General features: G+C 39.6%; 1 protein-coding gene and 1 long non-coding RNA gene across 2 annotated transcripts in view; one reads left to right on the top strand and one right to left on the bottom strand.

Annotated features, from left to right (window-relative positions):
• Positions 1 to 23610, top strand: part of LOC134539640 (uncharacterized) — a 560732-nt gene that overhangs the window by 416112 nt on the left and 121010 nt on the right. The gene's annotated exons all lie outside the window — the stretch shown is intronic.
• LOC134539394 (uncharacterized) lies at positions 9084 to 13566 on the bottom strand. The gene is made up of 2 exons (XR_010076306.1): positions 13448 to 13566; positions 9084 to 9625 (listed from the first exon to the last, which is right to left on the bottom strand). It is a non-coding gene; the product is annotated as an uncharacterized LOC134539394 (long non-coding RNA).

Raw genomic sequence — 23610 nt, 5'->3', positions numbered from 1 at the left:
ATGAAATCATCTGTATCACTACAATATAGAGTTCGCGGTAATACTGGGTTCGGATTCTTACCCGGGCATTTATGCTTTGTGTTGTCCCAGTGCCTTCAATAGTCAAAGTCATTCCCTGAATAGTTTTTTAATATTGCCTGCACACATTAATAAGCATAATAAAACAAATAAGTCTAATTACTGAATATTCTATTATCTTTCCCATGGTTTAAGAATTTATACTTGGATGAAACGTCAATTAGAATGTAATATTATGCGCCAATTTTCGTAAGAAACACTCGGTATTATCTGGAAAAAGAGTATTTCTTATATGCAAAAATAACCATAGCCCTAGGTTGTTCAAATTAACAATATCTTTGTTGTAGTATTACAAACTATTTCTCGGCGACCGGTTTCCAAAGGAATGTTTTGTAAAAGTACAGAACATATTTTTATGTGTGTCAACAGTGTTCCTAAACAAATATCATGAGTTGCTTTGCAATAGTAGTTTGTTATGTGAGTGCTTTTGAGAAGGGTGAAATACCTTAATTTCCCTTGTACAGGACTGCGAAGAAACATATTTCGAATACAAACAGTAACTGCTCAGAAAATTTTAATTTTTTTAGCCATATTATATTATGTGGCTTGATATGGCATATGGCGTTACTTTAAATTTTTTAAAATGAATATTGTTCTACTTTATAAGCATTGGCGAACGCTTGGGGGGGGGGGGGGGGGGGGGGTGAGAGACGGAAATACTGCATGAATGTGTGTGACTGGAGGTAATGTGATGCTTTTTCCTCCCTCCCCCCCCCCCTTTTTGATTATTGACAACATTATCCTTATGTAATTTCAGCAGAGTAAATTTGTATATTAGTTTTTGGTTAAATTTTGTAATGCTTAACTAGAGCTATTACCGGTTTTATCATCAACTTTATCTTGGTTATGTTAAAATTGTTTATTTTGAATAGCAAATGCGACAGTATTTAGTTTACAAATGTGGTTGAGTGTAAGAGAATATGTATCGTAATAACCTCGCCACCATAAAGACGTTAAATATATAAATAAATACATCATCAGCGTTAACGTCGTCCGATTGTAATAGGCCAACCTTTAGTTTTCTTCTCATGTAGGTATCATAAAAAGGGGATGCATTTTATGTGAAATAATCTCATCGCCCATTAGACTGCAGTAAGGTATGCTCGCGCTAGCGATTGTTCCCTTGTGATTGGCTGCCGACTAGCCGGGACATTCAGGTCGCGTTTGCTTCCGCACTGGATGGCTGTGATTGGTGTGCTGACAATAGCCACGCGCCTGAAATAAACCCAGCCAACCACGAAGCACAGACAATGCTACACAGCTGGTCTGGAAATCTTTTTCGCGAAAAGTACGTGGCTCTAGATGATTTGTGACAGCGGAAAAAAAAATTTTTCTTAGGAAGCGATTTATTCACACCATGTCAAGCCACGGGGTGCAACACGAAATAAATCGATGCAGCCGTATTGCCATTGTCGAGCACGTGATGGATTGGTTTCCGCGTGACTGGGTTGGCACGTGTTTTTAACTCTCACGTCGCTCTTTTTGTGATGAATGTGCTGTGTGATCACTTCCGAGTTTCCCCGATGTTCTTGGCGAGTTGTTCGCACGACGTCGATTAAGGCCTGTTTCACACTTACCCGACAGCCGGGTGCTCGACTGTAGGTTGGAAAAGTGTAACGATCCAAGTAGCCTTCACATCACGTCTTACCTTGTATTTATTTTTGACGTGACAACGTCTAATAAATCGATGAACGCAGGCTGCACGCACGAAAAAGTGTCCCGTTACACACATTGTCCCGTTACGCTCATTGTACACTTGCGCCGTATCTCTCTTCCACTCGATTGGAACAACCATCGATTTGACTTTTTCGAGGTACATTAAACTTGAAACACTCCCATTCGTTTCCTACTTTTCCTATCATCGTCCTATCCTTAACAGAATAAAACAGATCGGAAAAAGGTAAATAGCAAACATGTACAAAAGTTATAGTTAAAATAATCTGTTCGTTAAAGTAATAAACATATTTGAATTAATGAGTGCAAATAAAAGTAAATTTATCAATTAAATTGTAGACTTCATTTCACTCATTTGTATCCATACAAAATAGTGATGATTCAATAAAAATGATTCAATTTTTATTCATAAAAGTATGCAATCATTTCATCGATGTTTTGTAATGACGTCACGTTAAACTATCGTCCGTAATCCGACTTTACAGGCAACCAATTTTTTTAATTTTCTTGTGTTAAAAACGGCTATAACGTTTTATCGGGAATGATGCGAAGATTCACTCAGCCCGAGTCGGCGCCGGTTATAGCGCGTCCCACCCTTAGATTGCAGTGTGCTTTCAAATGGGCATTTACTTTCTCTTTCCAATGCATGGTTTCTGTGATTATCACTGCCCTTGTTTCGATGTGATCTGTTGCCAGATATACACCATTTATATATACGCCATTTTCTGTGTACTGCAACCTACGAGTTGGTTATTCGACGGCTTGGTGCACATACTGCGTGCAGAGCTTCAGAAGAAACTACAGTAGACTCCCTATTATCCGCGGTGCGGATTATCCGTGCATGCTACGAAAAAATACAGCACATATGTAAATCTGTATTTTATTACAAGTGAGCAAATTTGAACTCTACTGACGAGTGTATTGTGTGCAGTATACAGTAAAACGCCACTGGCCTTCTCGGAACTCACGCAGTAGGCTGGCATGCGTTGCTATTTTTGTCTGTCGCGCTTTGTTTCTAATCGTATGGTTGAGCACTTTTATGTTCACATTACTGAAATATATTGAATGTTAATTATTCAGTAAAATACTAACATTGTAGCATCATTAAAAGTTTTTTTTACTGTTAATTGTAACTTTTACTGTACATAAATGTTTAGCTTTTAAGTTCAAATTAATGTTTCCTTTTTTTTGTTTCCCATTTTCGGCTCTTTTGCGGATTATCTGCGATTTTCACTATTCGCGGTGGCCCTGCCACTTAATTTCGCGGATAATCGGGAGTGTACTGTACGCTATTTGAAACCTATTCAAGATATCAGAGTGGAGTCTCACTCCGTATTTCGTTTTTGAACTGTATTATTAGAAGGTTAAATATGGCTAAATCGCTTGTTTTCGGAATAATGTTCGGTTCGGAAAGCTATTTGAAAGGCACTCTAAGGGACTGGTGATTAACACCTTTATCTTCATTCCTCCTCCGTTTCATCTTTGAATATATATACTGTATAGAAGTCGCCAGCCCAGGTTAAAATTTCTAATACGGTTTTGAGGTAGTTGGTTAATTCACCGCAGCAATCGCCACCATCTCTAGGGCATCGACTTGTGGTGGTCCCTAGCGGACAAGTGTCGAACTCTTCAAACACCCCTTCCCCCTCCTGTAGAACGAACTTGAGCTGCAGTGAATGATAGATGGGGGGTGCGGGGAATGACAGCGGGCGACAGAGCTGCGCTCTAACGTGTAAATAACAACTAAGACGATACAGCGGTGAAGTTCCCAAGCTGCCTCATCATACGCTTCTGAAAAAAACGTAGAGTAAATCCTATCCACTCGCGACTTCTATACAGTATATATATTCAAAGGTTTCATGGTATTGGTCACCGCTCAGATCTCACAGTTGCCCCATGCACGACGAGAAGACTGCGCGCCAGTCCAGAGACACCGCGCCAGAAGCGCCAGAGAGCGTCACGATCGCCCCCTGCCTCGTAAACACTTGAGATAAACAGCGCGGGTGTTGTTTACTTCCGCGCCGGGCGACGGGCTTGCTGCCTCGCGGGCTAACTGCGCATGCGCGCCGGGACCGCCGCCATAAACACGCCACAGCTGTAGCTCCGCCGAGAGTTTAATTATTTGGTCGCTGGAGAGGGGAGAGGGAAAGTGAACACACTCCTAACCTTCAGCTGTGCGCGGCGCGTGACGTCAGCGGCGCGTGACGTCAGCCGTCCGGGAAAGTGGGGGGAGAGTGGGGGTTGTGTCACGTGATAGTCACGCAGGCTCGTTGGGGCCGTGAGCTGCGCATGCGCGGACCGAGTTTTATTGAGGGGAAGTTGCCCGGCCTGGCGGTTCAGCAGTGGTGGGGGGGGATCTGCTCGTGCCATGACAACAGCGGAGGCGGTCGTTGGCGGAGATAGCGATAAAGCAGTCTGGTTGTTCGTGCCGGCTGGTAAAGCTCATACCCCCCCCCCTCTCACTTTATGAAAGAGGGAGTTGACTCCAAGTGTTTGGAAACAACGTGACCCTCCTCCCCCTCCTCACTTTCCCCTTTCGTACCACGTCACCGCGCAAAGCATGCCGGTCCGTCCTTCCGCACAGAAACAATGGCCGCACCGTATCAGAGATAAAAGCTGCGAAAACGTGTGAACGCATCGTCATATTTCGTTTGCTTTTTTTTTTTATCTCCTCTGGACGTGCCGTTCTGCCTGTGTGGCGACGGAAAGTTAGGGCACGCACACTACGTGCTTCCGTCGGCCCGCCATGTTGGTTTATCGCTTTTTTTTTTTTCCCTTGGCATTATTTTTGTTTCTGAGCAATTCCTGCTGATGTTCCACGATGACATTAGAATTCCATTTAATTTTTTTTTTTTTGTTGCAAGTCATGTTGCGCCACTTTGTTTGTTATATAGTCTTGTGGCACGTAACTTGTCTCGAATTTGACAGTTCTGTATTGCCATTAATATCAATTTCCCAACTGTTACTGCAGAGCATCACGTGATGTTGGTTTACGAAACCCGAAAATCACCTGAAAATGATCACAAAACTGTTGACAAAAGGATACATTAGACCATAGTCGAATTTTCTCCAATTTTCCTTTCTCTCTCTCTCTCTCTCTCTCTCTCTCTCTCTCTCTCTCTCTCTCTCGTGGAATCTATAATTATACACGCTGACTTGTATATTGTTTTATAGCTTGATGAAAACTAATCAAATCATGGCAATCTTAATGTTAGTTTATTTCAAAGTATAGCTCAAGTAGTATTTAATTATATAGGCCGACGTGAATTTGCATCGAAGCCTTCTCAAAACTTTCTTTTGATTCACAGCTGCCTAGGAGATACTACTGTTGAAAGTTTTGCAATCGAGAATCTACGAAGACTACGCCATCTTACACATTAAATTTGGTAAAATCATGTATGAAAAACGTTACATTGACTGACAGAAACTGAAGTTCTGATGATAAGTAGGTAATACTGGAAATATATTCAGGAAAGGGTTTACAAAAAACTTTTAACTATTGGAGGTACCGGGACAACACAAAGTATAAATGGCCTGGTAATAATCCGAACCCAGCATTACTGCAAACACTATTTTGTTGTGATACAGTTTTTTGACGTGACAACGTCTAATAAATCGATGAACGCCGGCTGCACGCACTAAAAAGGATGACTCATTGTCCCGTTACGCACATTGTCCCGTTACGCTCATTGTACGCTTGCGCCGCATCTATCTCTCTTCCACTCGATTGGAACAACCATAGATTTGACTTTTTCGAGGCACATTAAACTTGAAACACTCCCATTCGTTTCCTACTTTTCCTATCATCGTCCTATCCTTAACAGAATAACACAGATTGGAAGAAGTTAAATAGCAAACATGTATAAACGTTATAGTTAAAATAATCTCTTCGTTAAAGTAATAAACATATTTGAATAAATGAGTGCAAATAAAAGTAAATTTATCAATTAAATTGTAGATTTCATTTCACTCCTTCTTTGTATCCATACAAAATAGTGACAATTCAATAGATATTATTCAATTTTATTTATAAAAGTATGCAGTTATTTCATCAATGTTTTGTTATGTACAAATTTACAAATAACCGTCATTTTACACGAATATTCAGTTCCATTTACAAACAAAAAAAGTGTACTAGCGTACTACTAACTTTAACTCATTACATAACGTAACTTAGCGAGGTCACAGTTCTGCGACAACATCGACTGTCGCAGTTTTTATCGCGGTCGTTACGCCGACCATCTGCCTGCCATCGCATCGGTATCGCCACGTTACGAGCTCGTGCGGTGTGTGATTGACGTAATCTACAGTTAGGACACCTCCCAAGAGCTCGCCTTTTTCACGAGGCGTGATGGCGAGTTAACAGTTTCCCTTTGTGTTTTGTAATTGTAATGACGCGGGGACCCCGTTTATCTTATCGTTTTCACGAATCTAAGCAGCGTTTCCGCTGTCACGGGTCGCGACAGGCGCTGTCTACAAATACCTGTACTCCACGCGTGACTGTGTAAAACTTCAGGGGAAAAAACTTGCGAACATGAGCGTGCGCAGAATTTCATTTGAGATGGGGGGGGGGGGGGGGTTTGTGATAAATACTCATCGCTGTTTGCATTTAAATTATTTAAATTTGTTGTGTGGAAATGATAGATTTTTTTTTTTTTTAACACTTTGGTGGATATCCCCCAACCCACCCCCCTTGCTTACGCCCTTGCTAGCGAAAGCCCTCCCCCCCCCCCCCTCCTACCCGGGCGCACATACGGTTGGAAGAGCTTCAGGCAAAAACACTCGATTTAAAAACTGCTCAAGATATCAGAGCGGTGTCTGTTTACAAAGAGCATTTTAAGAATACGCTAAAGGGCGGATGTGTCGTTCTGTTGCCGTATTTATTTTTCGAACTGTGTATTGTTATAAGAGTGAGATCGGCTAACTGTCGTTTTTTTTTTTCGGAACAAGTTTTTTTTAGCGTGAAACACCCAGTGCAGATTCTTGAAAGCACGCAATGGTCTTGCATTACACCTTTATTTTAATTTCCCCGCCACATGATGTTACGGTTGTATCTCAGATGTCGTAGTTGGCCCTATGCACGACGAGAAGACTGCGCGCTAGTTCAGAGGCGACACCGCGCTAGAAGCACCGGAGAACATCACGCTATCATCCCGCCTCGCTAACACACACATACACCCATGACTGGGCGGTTTATTTACACCAATCGACTTACAGCTGCAGTCGGGTGAAATTTGGAAGAAGATACACACACACACACACACACACATGGATAATTTCTGATTGATAGAGACCTGCAAAATTCGCGGTTTCGATGGCCTTCAGGATAGACTGCACATACACCTATCCACTCGGGCAAATAACGCAAGTTCATTGGCTGCCGACTTGTAAGTCGTCTCAGCTGGTTTGTCTGTGATTCGATCCTTCTTTGGTTGAGGGTTTATAACTGGTTGAGATTCGTCCAGATGAACAGTAAGCCAATAGCAATATTATCTAAGATGTATATGTTTTTGAATTCTAGCCTATCACCGAATGAATCCGCGAATTTTGCAGGTCTCTACTGATTGATAACTAAATGAGAAACAGTTTTATATGTTTACAATAATTACCTCTGTGAAATTAATAATATTTCGCTCTAATTCGTCTTCTGACTCTGTGGCGACTCCATAAGCCAATTTTCCAGAGAAATAATGTTTTATTCCCGAAAAATATACATAATTTAATTTAGTGCGAGGTACTAAACAGTAATTTTTTTTGTCATATCGTAAGTACGCGTAGATGTCGTTGATTTTTTTAAACTTAAGAGTCTTGTGTACCTGAAGATACCATGATACGAATATTTTTGTTAAAATACCATTATCATTATATGTTAAAAAATTATTGATACTTGTGTACTTTATACCATAACGAAAATATCATATTCTTCCAATGTAACGCACAAGGTTCATTTCAATATTATTTGATATTAGGAAAATAATTTTTCATAATAATTTATGTTAATTAAATAGTATATTGAGTGTTTTCGTAAACCTACCATTATTTTGAACATCCTTTTACGAACTAAGCTAAAGATAAGGTAAAACGTTTTCTAGATAAGTGCTACAATAAACATATTTCGACTTTTGTTTGACTGGTAAATACATAAAATTAAGAAAATAACTATTGATACTAGAAGGCTAGTCTGGTTCTACATGAATATGTGTTTGTTTGGATTGGTATGCCACAAAATTCAGTTTTCAACGTCCGAATGTTTCGTGCAACAATTGTCTAAAAAGTGTCACCTTATACTGAACAGCATGGAATCTTTCAAATTTTTTCCTAACCAAACTTAAAATAAGTGTACTGGTTGTGGGATGACTGAATTAGGAAATATTCTGAGTGCGTCTCAGGCCGAGGTCTATCCATCTTATCATGCGTGGTTATCCACCTTATAATGCGTGGTTTCAACACACGGCAGCGATTCATGCTATGACTAACTCCCCTATCGAAACACGACATGAGATGACGAAACAGATTATCAGTGAAACTGTAACCTAAAACACTTGTAAGGAAAGAACACCATGTCTTTAAACTTTCTACTCTTCTTCTAAACAATCTCTCAAACAGAATATTTTATCTAATTGTTTCGTGTCACCAGATATAGATCATTCGATTCAATACCTGCAAAATAGGACACATATGGGTAAAAAGTATTGTTGAAAAAGTATCGGTATCGACAGAAAACTGCCTGGTACTAAAACGTTTCGATACTTTTCCCGTGATTCTGGCTCCAAGCTGTGGATTGCGCTTCACTGCCTCTAAGTGTGTAGAAATCTCTTCTTGTTAGAGGATGTAAGTAAAGTATATTAGGTGACAACGAAATGTGAGGCGGATAAATAGGCGAGGTTTTCGATCGGGGCTCGAACCCACTTTTGTACTGACGGCAAATTCAATATCAATGCAGGAGGAAAATAAATGAATGGAACTTCGTTCGACACCTGAGGGTAGGTAAACGGTTGCAACCTGCTAAGCGCTCCTCACTGTCAAATTTTCGCTTCCAGCACCTTCTACATATTTATTGTGTCCAATAAAGATGGAGGATTATGACGTCACCTAAAACGTCACTAGCGCAGCCATGCATATAGGACAGGTTCTGAAATAAGTTGGATGTTGGACGCGAACGGCCAATCAAATTTCGCGCCTAGCGAGATACGGGAATGATATCGGTTTCCGTCTCAACGATTCTTTAAAATTGCGGAAAGCACATGGCCAATTAAATAGGTTAAAAAAGTTAAATAACTAAAATAATGTTAATATGAATGTCGTATGCGTAAAAATGAAATTATGTTTCATAACTTTAAAAATTTATTTATGTTCAAAAACTTAAAAATATACAAACATAATAACAAGTTTTTTTGAAAAAAAAATCCGTCCAATGCTGTGATGCATTATTTAATTTCAAATTAAAGAAGAAGAAAATTGAAAGTTTTAAGATAGCCCAGAGAAAATATAAACTTTGACAGTGTGACATGATTTAAAACATATTTGAGGTTATCTGTCCAAATATATTTAACGGAGAAAATTTTCCGTTCAATACTTCCCCTCCAACTCTGTGGTCAGATATTTGACGGTGTGACAAAAGGCCTTCATGCAAGCTTCGCTGGGTCGCTGTGCATCCGTCGCCCGGCTCTTGTAACATCGGTTCCCGCGTGGATGCGTCCGGATGTGTTCCCGCCGCGCCGCTCGGTAAACAGCAGCGTGTGAAAGCCGGGCGCTAAGGAATTCTGGGAAACGCCGCCCCGGGCGCTAGTGTCTAAACACTGGATAGCGTCTCTCCCCTTCCCCTCCCCTTCGACATCTTCTATCTTCACTCCCGCGGCGTTGCCACGTCACGCTGGAACAGAAATATCCGCGTGCAATTACATGCACTTGCCAAATTGTACATTTACACGAAAACAATTGTATCACTGTATCAATATTGATTAATTAACAATAAATATTACTCACTGCTGAAATACTCAAAACCATAATAAATTTTTTTTAGTAAATATCAAAGCCAGTATTTATTATAATATATTAGTTTTTGATTTAATTTAATATTATGTATAGATTATATGTGATCGAGCATTTTTCTAGACTGATTTTGTAGTTTTACAAATATCACTTTATCATTGAGTTAAAGTGCAATATATATTTGCCAAAAGGCTACATAGACACACGGCAATACATTCATAGACATTGATAGATAATGTTCTACCGTCGAATGAATGAACAATGAGTAACATGTCCGCCACTCCGCGACACGAAAACTAAACGGTACGGACCTTCCTCACAGTAATTATTTACTATATTTCCATCAAGTGAAAATAAAAATAATTTATATTTTACGCACGGGATTTGTTTGAACTTTTTACTAACTAGCATATTCTCAGTTGGACTTAACTTATTTACATGCTCGTGGGTTCATAAATTATAATACGGTGTGTGATTTAGTTAATCAAATAATAATTTGTGACATAATTACCCTGTCAAACTAAAGCGTAAAAAGTATTATACCAACAAAAAATATTTAGTTACACAGCTAAAACGATAACCATATAACACTTTTTAACAATACTGATTTACAAAAATAATTAAAATTAATACGTTCTTGAAAGAACATCATTTTCTTACGAATATGGCCCGTGGTGCGGTGCACAACAATAAGCTCAAACCCTGTTGTGATGCCCTCTGCCCAAACACTCCCTTTCTAGATGCCAGCAAGTCGGGTGGCTTCAGGCGCAGGCGGGTCCCTACCGCCGCGACCCGCCTATCCCTGCAGCATGGCGGGGTTCAACCTGAGCCGCACACCGCCACGTGGAGCCCGCGGCCCGATAGTCAGCGATGCTAACCGCATGGCTACGAGGCCATTTTAGAAATAATAGTTTCAGATGTTATATATATATATATAATTATATATATATATATATATATATTTATTTAAAAATTTTGTTCACGGTAGGGGAATAATATTATTTCGTTTTTATAACACGATTTTATAACAAATACGCATCCCAAATACACCAAACTTATTTATAATGTGTTACAATATTTTTTAAAAACATTGTGCAAAAGATCCCGGATGTTATTTGAATGATTATGTGTAACTGTAAAACACCATTGTTCGTTAAAAACGTATTTGAATACTCAACATTACTTTTAAATAACCGTACCGATAGTGCTGAAAATCGGTGGACGATCGTTAAATTACATAATATTAATAATTCAAACGACGAAAATATAATTGAAAAGTAAAATCGATGGTTGTTCCAATCGAGTGGAAGAGATATGTCACGCATGCGTATAATGAGCATAACAGGAGACATCCGTAGTGGGACAATGTGCGTTTCGGGACACTTTTTCGTGCGTGCAGCCGGCGTTCATCGATTTATTAGACGTTGTCACGTCAAAAAACGTATTTCATGTATGTAAAAATAACGATAGCCATGCATCGTACAAAGTTACAGTATATTTCTTGTTGTATTACGAATGATTTCTGGCCAACTGGTTGTCAATGGAATCTTTTGTGAAAGTACGACAATTTTTTTTTCTGTGCAGAAACTTTGAATATATATACTGTATAGAAGTCGCGAGTGGATAAGATTTACTCTACGTTTTTGAGAAGCGTATGATGAGCAGCTTGGGAACTTCACCGCTGCAGTGCGCTGCCGTAACGCCCTGTATCGTCTTAGTTGTTATTTACTCTGTCCCCCGCTGTCATTCCCCGCACCCGCCACCTATCATTCACTGCAGCTCAAGGTCGTTCAACGGGAGGGGGAAGGGGTGTTTGAAGGGTTCGACACTTGTCCGCTAGGGACCACCACAAGTCGATGCCCTAGAGATGGTGGCGATTGCAGCGGTGAATTAACCAACTACCTCAAAACCGTATTAGAAATTTTAACCTGGGCTGGCGACTTCTATACAGTATATATATTCAAAGGCAGAAACAGGGGGGTGACAGTAGATAGGACAAACTGAATCCTTAAAAATGAGATCATACCATGTTTCACCAACATCGGAAAAAAAAAATTACAAGTTTTGATCTCTTTAGTTTATTACATATCCAGTTATTATAATTACATACGGCCATCTTTGTATTGTCTCGTGGTAATAATGGGATTTGAAAGTAAAAGTATATATTTTTTAAATGTCACTGAAAACTAGATGCTGCGTGGCATATTGCCGAAAACGAAAATTAGAGCACGTTAGCCTGTCGTTCTCCATATTACCTGCTATTCTCCGTTCACTCTTAGCTGAGTTCTGAAATAAACAAACACCGCCGTATCACTGCGCCGCGTCAGCAAGTGATAGGCTGAATTCATCTGGCGCGCCAAGCACTAGTTGCAACACACACACTTCAGTACAGTCGGTGCTAATAAAATAACGGAGATGTAATATAACAGGAAGCACCGTAGCACTTTGTTCAGCGTAGGTGGTTCATTTGCGAAGAAAAAAACTTAACGCCTAATAACCGTCTTCACAAAATCATCACAAGTTTTTATAACAGGATACTCAAGTTTCCTTTTCTTCCCGGAAGATGTTAATGTCCCGGTGTCCTGTAATTATTTCCTTGCAAGAAAAACACTGCTCTTCGAAACACGCCTAAATTCCGCAGTTAAACTCGCGATATCGTTCACACGACAATCTGGATATTTGTCTGAAAATGTTTTAAAAACATTCAACACAATAGTTTTCTGTGCACTTTTCAAAGGCTTTCCCGTTCTGTGTTTTACAAAACTCGGTCCGACGTCAGCCATAACAAACCGTGCGCGCGCGAATCCGAAAAGCAACTGTTGCGCCGGGCATCAACTGTACACTGTACAGTACCTTTTGTCTATGCCACCGTACACACGGCGTCTGCTAACATAATTGTAAGTACATACTTGCTGACACTTTAAACTGTATTGGAAATTAATGATGAATCGCTATAATGCTATATATCAACAATTGTTATAAAAAAGACAGTGTAAAAATACTTACAAATGGTACGTAACCAAGGGACTATTTATTGCGCACGAATAATGTGCGCGGAGGCCGGCAGCCAATGAAAATGTTTGTTTACAAGAGGCTTTGTTTATTCCAAAACTCAGGTAAGAGTGAACGGAGAATAGGGCTGCTACTGTAGTTTTTGAAGTTGAAAATTTAAAAAAAAAAAAAAAAAAAAAAAAAAATGGAATGGAAAATAAATATAATAAACAGAAATAAAATTTATTACTAAACGATCATTAGTTTCAATCTGGCTGTATAATTAATTTGGACTTTACTAGTGCAGAAAAATATTTTATAAATACATACACTTGTTGAAATAATTATAAGATAGAATGGTGGTCTTGTGGGTAAAGGCGTCATGGCTCGAAAGTGACGATTGAGAGTTCGAATTTACCTTCAATCAATATATTTTTTTTTCTGTTGCGGAAATAGTTTAACGTCCCATTATAAGGACTAACATAAAGCAATTTTACAATATCAGTAGCCTTTATCGAAAAAATATAAAATATGACGACTACAAAGGTGCCAACAGTGCCAACTATCACACGCTAAACCTTTCTCAGGTTGTATCTGGCTGTAATGTTTTTCGTTGTCAAGTTGCAAAGAAATGGTATGATCGCAATGGTTTTGTTTACAAATTTAAGCAAACGATCATTACTATGGGAGTGGCGCCTCTCCCTTTACTTACTCTATGGGCAGAAACACGTAACTCGGCGTGCGAGCCGGAGAAGACGTGGCAACGCCGCTTCGCCCGTCCCGCCGCTCGTTGTTGACTCTGGCGCTGTCGCCTGCGGCGCGCCACGTGGCTGTCGGTAGAGGTTATGGCAGGGTCGTTCCGAGGCCCCGCCCACCCATGGGCGCGTCACGCGTGCCGGAATTACGGTGCGCGCGCCGTATCTATCTGCCTTCCGCACCTCAGGGTCTTACTTACACAAGCTTGTAGAGGCACGATTACTGCGCGGACAGTGTTCCCAGACGTACCCAAATCACCGTGACTGTACCGAATACCCGAGAAGATCCGTTCGGGTACGCATATGTACCAGAATTTAAGAAAAAGAAGAAAAAAAATTAATAGTCAAATAATATTTTTAACAATATTCACTTGGAATGGAAAACCAATAATAGTGGAAAACAGTATTTGCCCTGCTCAAATTAAGAATCTTATAATATTTAGTAAAAAATTATGTCATATAGATTTATTATTCTTTAAATTTTATTTATTCAATTTTTAAAATTTAAACTGAACTTTATTGACTGTGTTGACTATATTTTTCCAGCCCTTTTATTATTTTATTGTAATTAATTATTTGAATGCAATTAAAAACTATTTTTTAATGATGCAAAAGAAGGATAACTTCTCACGCGCGTACATAAGTACACGCACCCATTTTTTAAAAATATATAGCAGCCTTGGCTACGCTACATAGGGGCGAAAATCAATATGATTTTCAAGAAGGTGGGCCCGAGGAAATTTCCAGGGGGTCCTGTGTAGTCCGAAAGTTTTCTGCGCGGGTTTTAACCGCAATAACTCATCTCTGGTTAGGGTACTTGTATGTTGTGTAATAAGAAAGGAACTTTAGAATAAACAGAAAGTTTTCCGTAAGACATAGTTTTGACATAAAACCCTCGGTGAAGTTCTCCTTAATTTCGGGGAAGGAGTAATCTCCGCACATGTTCCCAAGGATCTCTGGAGAACCACAGGTACAAGTTGCAGCTAGTGTCGAGTATCCGGCGACAACCGATCAGGGATATCTCTCACTGAAACCTGTCTCGGTTACACTGTTACAACACGTCACAAATTTAAGTCGCCCTACTTACATTACAGGTAATATTATTTACAGTAATCGTACACCAACCTTTAACACTGAAAATACCGTTTTCTACATGTAGCTGAAATTGTAGTATTAAACGTTTACATTATCCTCCTAACCACCCAAAGACGCATTTTAAAATTAGAGCAATAGAGCCAATATTACATTTAAACTATAACATTTTACGTTGCCACGCTATTGTGAGATTTAACAGGACAGTGTAGGTATATGATATTTTGTGTTCATTATTATTTTGTGTATGTACCTGAATTACACCCTGAGAACTTATTTTACCCGATAGTACCCGAATGTAGAGGTGAAGTGTACCAAAATTTCGTGTACTATCGTTGGCAACACTGTCGCGGATTCATTGGGTAGCATATGTACAGCTATTTTACGTCGATGATTGGAATTAACAGTGTTATTGACACGTCTTGACGACCCTGAGCCAGTAATAAACAAGGACAAGATGTGGTCACCCAATCACGACTAAGAACAGAGACTGTGTGACCTTGATATCGACTGATGTGTAGGGCCATGCACTTTTCGCTAAAATATTTCCAGACCGACTGTGTGTTAAAAAAACTTTGTAGCATTGTCTGTGTATCGTGGTTGGCCAGGTTTATTTCAGGTGCATGACCACCGTCAGCGCACCAATCACAGCCGTCCATTGCGGAAGCAAACACATCCTGAATGGCCCGGCCAAGTAAGGCAATGGCTGCTCTTTCAGACGGAAACAATCGCTAACTCGGGCATGCCTTATTGCAGTCTAACGGTCTCTCAAAAGAGGCCTAATGATATTGTGTATAGGCAAGTGGTGCCAAGCCTACATGGAATTGTATCCGTGAAATTATCATGAGTCTAGTAAATTTTTTTTCAGTAGCCGCAACGAACATACAATTATTAGTTGTTACTTTGCAAGCTATTTGAGATGTAAATACACGTTAGTAAAAAATCACCAATTATAATCATATTCACAGACCGAAAATCGTACAATAAAAACGGAAAGTAAAATGAAATTTTAGATTCCTTTGCATGCTCATGCAAATTTCACCTTTTTATTGGCTGGTCATTTGACATGTCTCATTTGAATTCCCGTGATTCGATATGTACTTCTTTTGATTATAGTTTCTCATGGGCCAACACTGTTAGCCAATCACAAAAGTAAGTCTCAATATAAAATTGAATTTTAACGCGCCGCGAAATGTTTCCGCAAATGTTTCCAGTCTCTAGCTATATATAATCACAAATATTCCGCGGATTCATTTCACTCCAGACTAGACTGAACCAATATATAATCAAGCGTTTTTAGAGTGCTCATTGGTCGATAACAAGGTCATATCCTTTGTTGGTTTAGTCGTGGTTGGGTAACCACTTCTTCTTCAGGGTCGTAAAGGATGTGTAAAGAACACGAAATTTAAAAACTGCTCAAGGTATCCGAGTGATGTTCTCTTTACAAAAATCATTTACTAATACGCTGAGGTCGGATGAATATATTTGTTTCCGTACTTCGTTTTAAAACTGTATTTGTAGCAGAGTGAAAATGGCTGAAATGCGTGTTTTCAGAATAATATCTAGGCATAAAAATCCCGATGAAATTTCTTTAAAGCACTCAAGGAACTTGCATTACATCTTTATCTTAATTGCCCCGTCATATAATGTTATGGTTACCGCTCAAATATCATGTACGATGAGACTGCGCGCCAGTTCAGAGCCTTGCGCTTAGAGGCGATACCGCGCTGGAAGCACCAGCGAGCGTCGCCCTTATCATCCTGCTGTACTAACAGAGATTCACCCCTGACTATTCGGGCTCCTTTATCACGTCCATGTCATGTGACGTTTGAAGAAAATGAAGTAAACGAAATACTATAATTTCAGTGTTCGTGGTACCATAATTTACTTATTTTTACCGGACTACGGCGAAGCCAAAAGGAAAGGTTACGATGTTAGCATTCTATGCATGTATGCATGTTTGTATTTGCGTATGTTCCTCCATAGCGCCTAAACTATTCATCCGATTTTGATGAATAATGTGTCAATCGATTAGTTATTATAGCTCGGGTAACATTGTCTACATTTTAACAGACTTCAACAATAGGAAGAGTCGATTTAACCTTGTGAACCCCGATTTTAACCGATTTCATTCATAGACTGCTAAAATCATAACCCTTCCTTTTGGCTCCGCCGTAGTCGGGTAATATAGTTAGGGACCGGAAAAATTCGCGGGTTCAATGACCTCCAGGATGAACTCCATAGTTCTACGTACACTCGGTCAAAAATGCCACCCACTCATTGGCTGCTGTCTTGTGAGACGTCCCAACGTAGCAGCCTGTGATTCGATAAAGCTTTGGTCGGGTGTTTCTCATTGGCCCAGACCCAGAGTCATCCAGGTGAGTTGTGAGCCAATAGCTAAGGCAGCACTGAGGTATAACTATTTGTATTTTAGCCTATCGTGGAATGAATTCGCGAATTTTTCCTGTCTCTAAATATAGTAAACGTAATACACTATAATTTCAATGTTGGTGGTACCATAATTTACTTATTGTTATATCTGGCAACGCTGGCGGAACCGGAGAGAGAGTGTGGCGGGGGGAGGAGGAGGGGGAGAGATGTCAAGGTCTCACGTACCGCCGCGCGGTGCGTGAGCGGAAAACACAAGACGTGTTGGTTGTCCCGCGGCTGGCGCGGCCATGGACTCAAGGTATGACGTAGAGTCCAGCGGTTCCCACCCGGTGGGTCGCGACCCACTAGCGGGGTCACGGAAGTGGTTTACAGGTGGGGTCGCTACTCGATCCTTAAAAACTATCAGAAACTATCGAACAAACCACCAGAAAAAGATAAAGAAAAGTCGAAACAAATCGTATTGTGTGCAAACGTATATCTATTCTTAAATAAATAACTGTTTTGCTGCAAAGTGTTTTTATTTTGTCAACCATTTTCAAATCAGAACACAAATTGTTAGAGACCTGCAAAATTCGCGGATTCATTGACCTCTAGGATAGACTCCACAGTCCTTTAAATACTCGCGGAAATGACACCTGTCCATTGGCTACTGACGCGTGAGACGTCTCAACTAGGCTGTCCGTAAGTCGGCACTTTCTTGGTTTAGTGTTTCCCATTGGCTCACAGTTCCCTGGATAAAATGTGGGCCAATAGCAGAAGCGGTACGAAGGTATAGTTGTTTCGATGCTAGCCTATCGCGAAATGAATCCGCGAATTTTGCATATGTCTACAAATTGTTTATCAATAATCAATTTGTATCTAAAAAAAAAAGCATATATATATATGCAATATTTGATGGTAAATTATGCATACACAAGGAAGGGATACAATATAAGTAGGGGCAGGCATTTTTCGCGAAAAGATCTGAACACTTATTAGACTGCAACAAGGTATACCCGCACCTGTGGTTTCTTCCTTGTGATTGGCGGCCGTCTGCGAGAGAAGTCGTTGCCTTATTTGACTGAGCCACTCAGGACGCGTTTACTTCCGCACTGAATCACTGTGATTGGTGTTGTTACAATCGATATGTACCTGAGAGAAACTCACCCAATCACGAAACACAGACGGTGCTACAGTTTTTTAACTTTTATCTAGTTTTGAAATCTTTTCGCGAAATCTGCATGCCCCTAAATATAAGTAAGGTTTTTTTACGCCACCATGGACTGATGGACCGTGGAGGTATTCCTATAAGGAAAGGTGGGTCGCCAGCTGAAAAAGGTTGGGAACCACTGAATTAGACGGATTCTTGACTCCTGCGTGCGAGGTTAAGGTACCGCCCGGCTGGGCTCGCGAGCATGTGTGTTAGTGAGGCGGGATGATAAGCGCGACGCTCGCTGGTGCTTCTAGCGCGATATCGCCTCTAAGCGCATGGCTCTGAACTAGAAAACTGTGAAATTTTAGCGGTGACCGTGACATTATATGGCGGAGAAATGAAGATAAAGGTGCAATGTAAATTCCCTAAGTGCTTTCAAAAATCTGTACAGGTTGTTTTACCGTCTAAAAATTACTCCGAAAACACGCCTTTTAACCATTTTCACTCTTCCAAAAACACAGTTTAAAAAATTTAATCCAAAATCTAAAGTACTTTCCGGCCGTCAGGGAATTCTAAAATTTAATTCGTAAACAGGCCCCTCTCGGATATCTCGAGTAGTTTTGAAATCGCGTTGTTTTTCTTGAAGCTCTGCGCACCGTGTGGGATAGATAAAAATATAGATAGGTATACAGATGAGAGATACTAAGAGCTATATAGATAGAGAGAGAGATAAAGATTTATATACATAGAGAGATAGAGATGCTATATATATGTATACTTATATCAAACAAATTTTTTTAAAAAAAGAGTCATTGCAACACATGCCGGGCATTAAGCTAGTATGTTTATAAAAGATTTTCAAGTTGCTACAATTTCCTAACGAAATAAACCACAGCTACAACACTATCACACTACGTACAGTTTTTATTTGCCTTTATCCCGCTTTAATTAACCATCGTTAAAAAAATATTAAATGTCTTCCTTGAAATGATTTTTGTAATGGGAAGAATTGATTTAAATTTTTTCATGGACACAAGCCATTGCTCGTTTTTCGTGCATGTCACAGAAAAAAATTCAAAATGGACAACAAACATAAATACAATAAACACACAGAGAACAAGTCCAAATCAGCTAAAGTCAAATGTCAAATATCTCGACGGCACAGAGAATTCCGTGGCATGAATTTAGTCATAAAAATATATTTCAGCATAGATGAACACAGTCTGGTGTTCTGTTTGTCGATGTGTTGTCCAAGATTGTTGTTTGTCTGTATTTACAGTTGTTGTTGCAACCATCTCGTCGTCAACCCGCTGTGTCCGTCTGTGCTGTGATATTTTATGACTACAATCTTAGAAATTACAATAGATTAACGGACTTTTCGATGAAGAAGTCACTTCAAATAAACTAAGAGCTCTTCGTAATTTCATCTGACTGGATCTTCGTAAAAACTACGCCGTATTTCGACTTCCGAGTTATCTTTGAAATATTTGTGCAATGGGAGTGCATGACTTGATGTAAGCTTTTGGACATACGCCATTGCTAAGCACATGTATGTCTGTAGAAGAAAACTACAAAAAACCAAAAATATAAAAACACAAATTAAGCAAAAAATTGCTATATCCTATATCCTGTTGACAACATCAATTTTTTTGCTTAATTTGTGTTTTTGTATTTTGGTTTTTTTTTGTAGTTTTCTTCTACAGACATACATGTGCTTAGCAATGGCTTATGTCCAAAAGCTTACATCAAGACTTCCGAGTTCTGTTTTTGGGGTAAGAACACGCATAGAATGAATAATGAGTGTTTTTGCATTAGTCCTATCAAATTTTTGAATGTTTTTCTTGTATATACTAAAATGATTATTGTGGATTCATGTTAAAAGTGAACACAGCACCCGTAATTTAACGAAGATGGCCGTACGTTATACATTTACGACGAGCCCTGGATAATATGTAACCAGCGTTCTCCTTAAATTTAAGGATAAGATTTTTAACAGTGTAATTCCTTGCACAGGATTCTTTGTGCTGTCTAGGCTGATTTTGGCTTGCTTTGCGTCTTTGTTGTCAATTCTTGAGGTTCATCTTACATACTGTGTATTCCAGCAATGCCGCCATGTGCAATAAATTGTTTCAACTGTAATGTCATTGCCTTACCTAATGACTCGACTGTTTTTTTATACATAAAAATTAAAGTAAACACATCAACGAGATAAGTAATCGCACTCTTAATCAAGAACGAGAGCCCATTTTAAACTTCCTATCTCGGCCTCTTTTTATCTCTTAGATAAGGACTTATCTAAATTATAATTGCCGGCGATAAAGGCGTTATCGCGAGAGAATTTTGTGGCGTGTTCTGCCGGTCCCCCCCCCCCCCTCACCCCACACACACACGTGATGGGTTCATGCAATACCTCCAGGCGGGGCGTTGCATAATGTCGCGTGCAGAAACCACTGATAAACCAGCTGTTAATCAGTCAGGCCTTACTGTCGCGTCGGTCGCCCCGGCAACACTCCGTCCACTGCCATGCTCGCTCGCGCCGATCCAACCACTTGCCAGGGGACATGAAAGCAGTCCATACTGTGTTCGCGTTCAAGCCCCCTGCCCACCCGGGCACACACACGGTGCGCAGAGCTTCAGGGAAAAAAAAAAAAAAAAAACAACGCGATTTCAATACTTCTCGAGATATCCTAGTGGGGTCTGCTTACGAAAAGCATTTAAGGGGCCCACCTCGTCAGGGGTGTATGTGTGTTAGTGAGGCGGGATGATAAGCGCGACGCTCGCTGGTGCTTCCAGCGCAGTATAGCCTCTAAGTGCAATGCTCTGAACTGGCGCGCATTCGTCTCGTCGTCACAGGATGACTGTGAAATTTGAGCGGTGACCGTAACATTATATGGCGGAGAAATGAAGATAAAGGTGTGATGCAAGCCCCTTAAGTGCTTTCAAGAATCTGTACTGATTGTTTTATGCCTAAAAATTACTCTGAAAACACGCGTTTTTAGCCATCTTAACGCTTTAAAAAATACAGTTTAAAAACTTAATCCGAAATTAAAAGTACTTTTTGGCCCTCAGCGAACTCTTAAATGTTTTTCGTAAATAGGCCCCACTCGGATATCTTGAGTAGTCTTGAAATCGCGTTGTTTTTCCTGAAGCTCTGCGCACCGTGTGTGTGCCCAGGTAGGCGGACCCCTTAAGAGTTCGCCGAGGGCCGGAAAGTGCTTTTGATTTCAGATTAAGTTTTTGAACTGTATTTTTTAGAAGAGTTAAAAATGGCTAAAACGCATGTTTTCAGAGTAACTTTTAGGCGTTAATCAACCAGTAGAGATTCTTGAAAGAATTTAAGGGACTTGCATCATACCTTTATCAACATTTCTCGACCATATAATGTTACGGTCACCGCTCAAGTTTCACAGTTGTCCTGTGAGGACGAGAAGACTGCGCGCCAGTTCAAAGGAGACACCGCGCTAGAAGCACCAGCGAGCGTCGCGCCTATCATCCCGCCTCACTGACACAAATACACCCCTGACAAGGCGGGCCCCTTTAGGCTCGATTATTTGATTTTCTTCTATTTACTATTAATCAAGGGGTTTTCCTTGTGAATTTATTTCTATAAATCTATATTTATCTCTCACTTTATTTTTGCTCGGTCACAAATTTTTTCCACCAGATATTGACTATTTTTTTTTGTTTTCGAGCTGTAACAGGGCAACGCTAGTGATAGTAATTATGAAAAGTTGCATGAATTTTTTTACCGCCATTATAGTAAATATCTGTTGTGAGATTTTGAGACGAAACATTACACGCAAAATATGTACAGGGAAAGCCTCTCTCTCAATAATCGTAATGACAAAAAAATATTATAATAATAAACACGGCGTGTGAGTCCGATATTTAGTGTGCTCCTTCAATTGAAAGCTGAGATGTTCACGTTCACATAACATGTCTAAAAACTTTAAGTATTGCTTACTTTATGTATGGTGCGTTAGCCTCATTTAAAAAATAAAACCGATTTTATAATACCTGCTGCTTCTCAAACGACGGGAAAAAAACATAAATGTAATTTATGAAAAGTTCTGTTTGCGCTCAAACGTTATCAGCTTACGGAAAGTCCGTTGATAAAATAATTAGAGCGCCCATTATCGAACGAATAAATCTGAAGTTTTAACATTTCGCGGAATTTAAATGATCCTTGCAGTGAGATAATTTCTTGGACATACTCCATTACTCGTTGAACTGATTATCATCGAAAACCTCGTTAATGGACAACAAAGTTGAATACATAAACAGATGGAGAACAACCCAGTAGCTGATGTTAAATATCTAGACAGCAAAGAAAGACACGGAAGAAAGTAGTCAGAAAAAATTACTGCACAGACGAACACAGTGGATTTGAAACGACGGCACATTCAGTGTTGACAATACCAGGAGTACCAGAAATATATGTAGACCATTGGTGTTACTTTTCGTAACTGTCAAATATGAAAGACGGTCAAATTGTTGAATATTCGATTATATTTTCAATGGTTTAAAAAAAAATATGCCTGAACGAAACATCAATTAAAATAATAAGTATTGCGCCAATTTTTGTAAGAAATACTCTGTATTAGGCCTAATTCTAAACACGTATTTCATATATGCAAAAATAACCATTGTGTATTGTACCGAATTACTATATCTTTCTTATAGCATTACAAACAATTTCTGGGCAACTGTTTTTCAAAGGAATCTTTTGTAAAAATACAGAAAAAAATTTTTTTTCTGTCCTGAAGTTGGCATCCTTTGTAGTTCCTGCGAAGACTCCGACATCTGGAATCACCAAGAGCCCTTCGTTTTATTGCGTTTGAAAATTCCGTAAATTTACTGTAATTTTTTTTACAGTGTATATGTACGCAGGAATCCGCCTGCCGTCTCTATGGGTCATGCTGTCCTTTTCGCGATGAGTTATGTTTAACCTTTGAACGTGATTTCGCCCTTGTTTCGTAATGGGTTTTGAAATGGGCTCTTCGGAGCAACGTGCAAGACGTGTCGAAAAAAGTCGTGACTCGAAATGACAGAACCCGCAAAAAAAAAAAAAAAAGATGAAGTGTTTCAAGTACATAGCTTTCACTGCATAAATCCGCTTATGGTTCCGTGTCTTCATTTTATTATGACAACAGGCAATTACATACCGATCGAGTTTTTTGTCGCCTGAGATATTATCCGTCCTAAACATTAACTGTCATTACGGAAATAGTTTTCCAGCATATGTAACTGCAAACGAAAGTAAAAACTGAAATGGGCGGAGAGAGGAAAGAAGAGAGAACCAGTTAACTTACAAGAAGCAAAAGTTGAAGAATGATTTACCTTGACTTACTATATTATGCCTTAAACCTTATAATTGAAGGGTGTCATTTATACTTGCTTGGTTTAGCAGTATGCTAGCAGAATTTGTTTTATTGACATGGACAGGTCTTTCTTCTAGCGTGTTCATGAGACGCCAAAGTTTCTCTGGCATTCTTTAAAATACTT

This window comes from Bacillus rossius, chromosome 15, assembly GCF_032445375.1.
Source record: "Bacillus rossius redtenbacheri isolate Brsri chromosome 15, Brsri_v3, whole genome shotgun sequence".
Classification (NCBI taxonomy): domain Eukaryota; kingdom Metazoa; phylum Arthropoda; class Insecta; order Phasmatodea; family Bacillidae; genus Bacillus; species Bacillus rossius.
The sequence above is the reverse complement of the archived record's forward strand: the minus strand, read 5'-3'. Positions and strand labels throughout refer to the sequence as shown.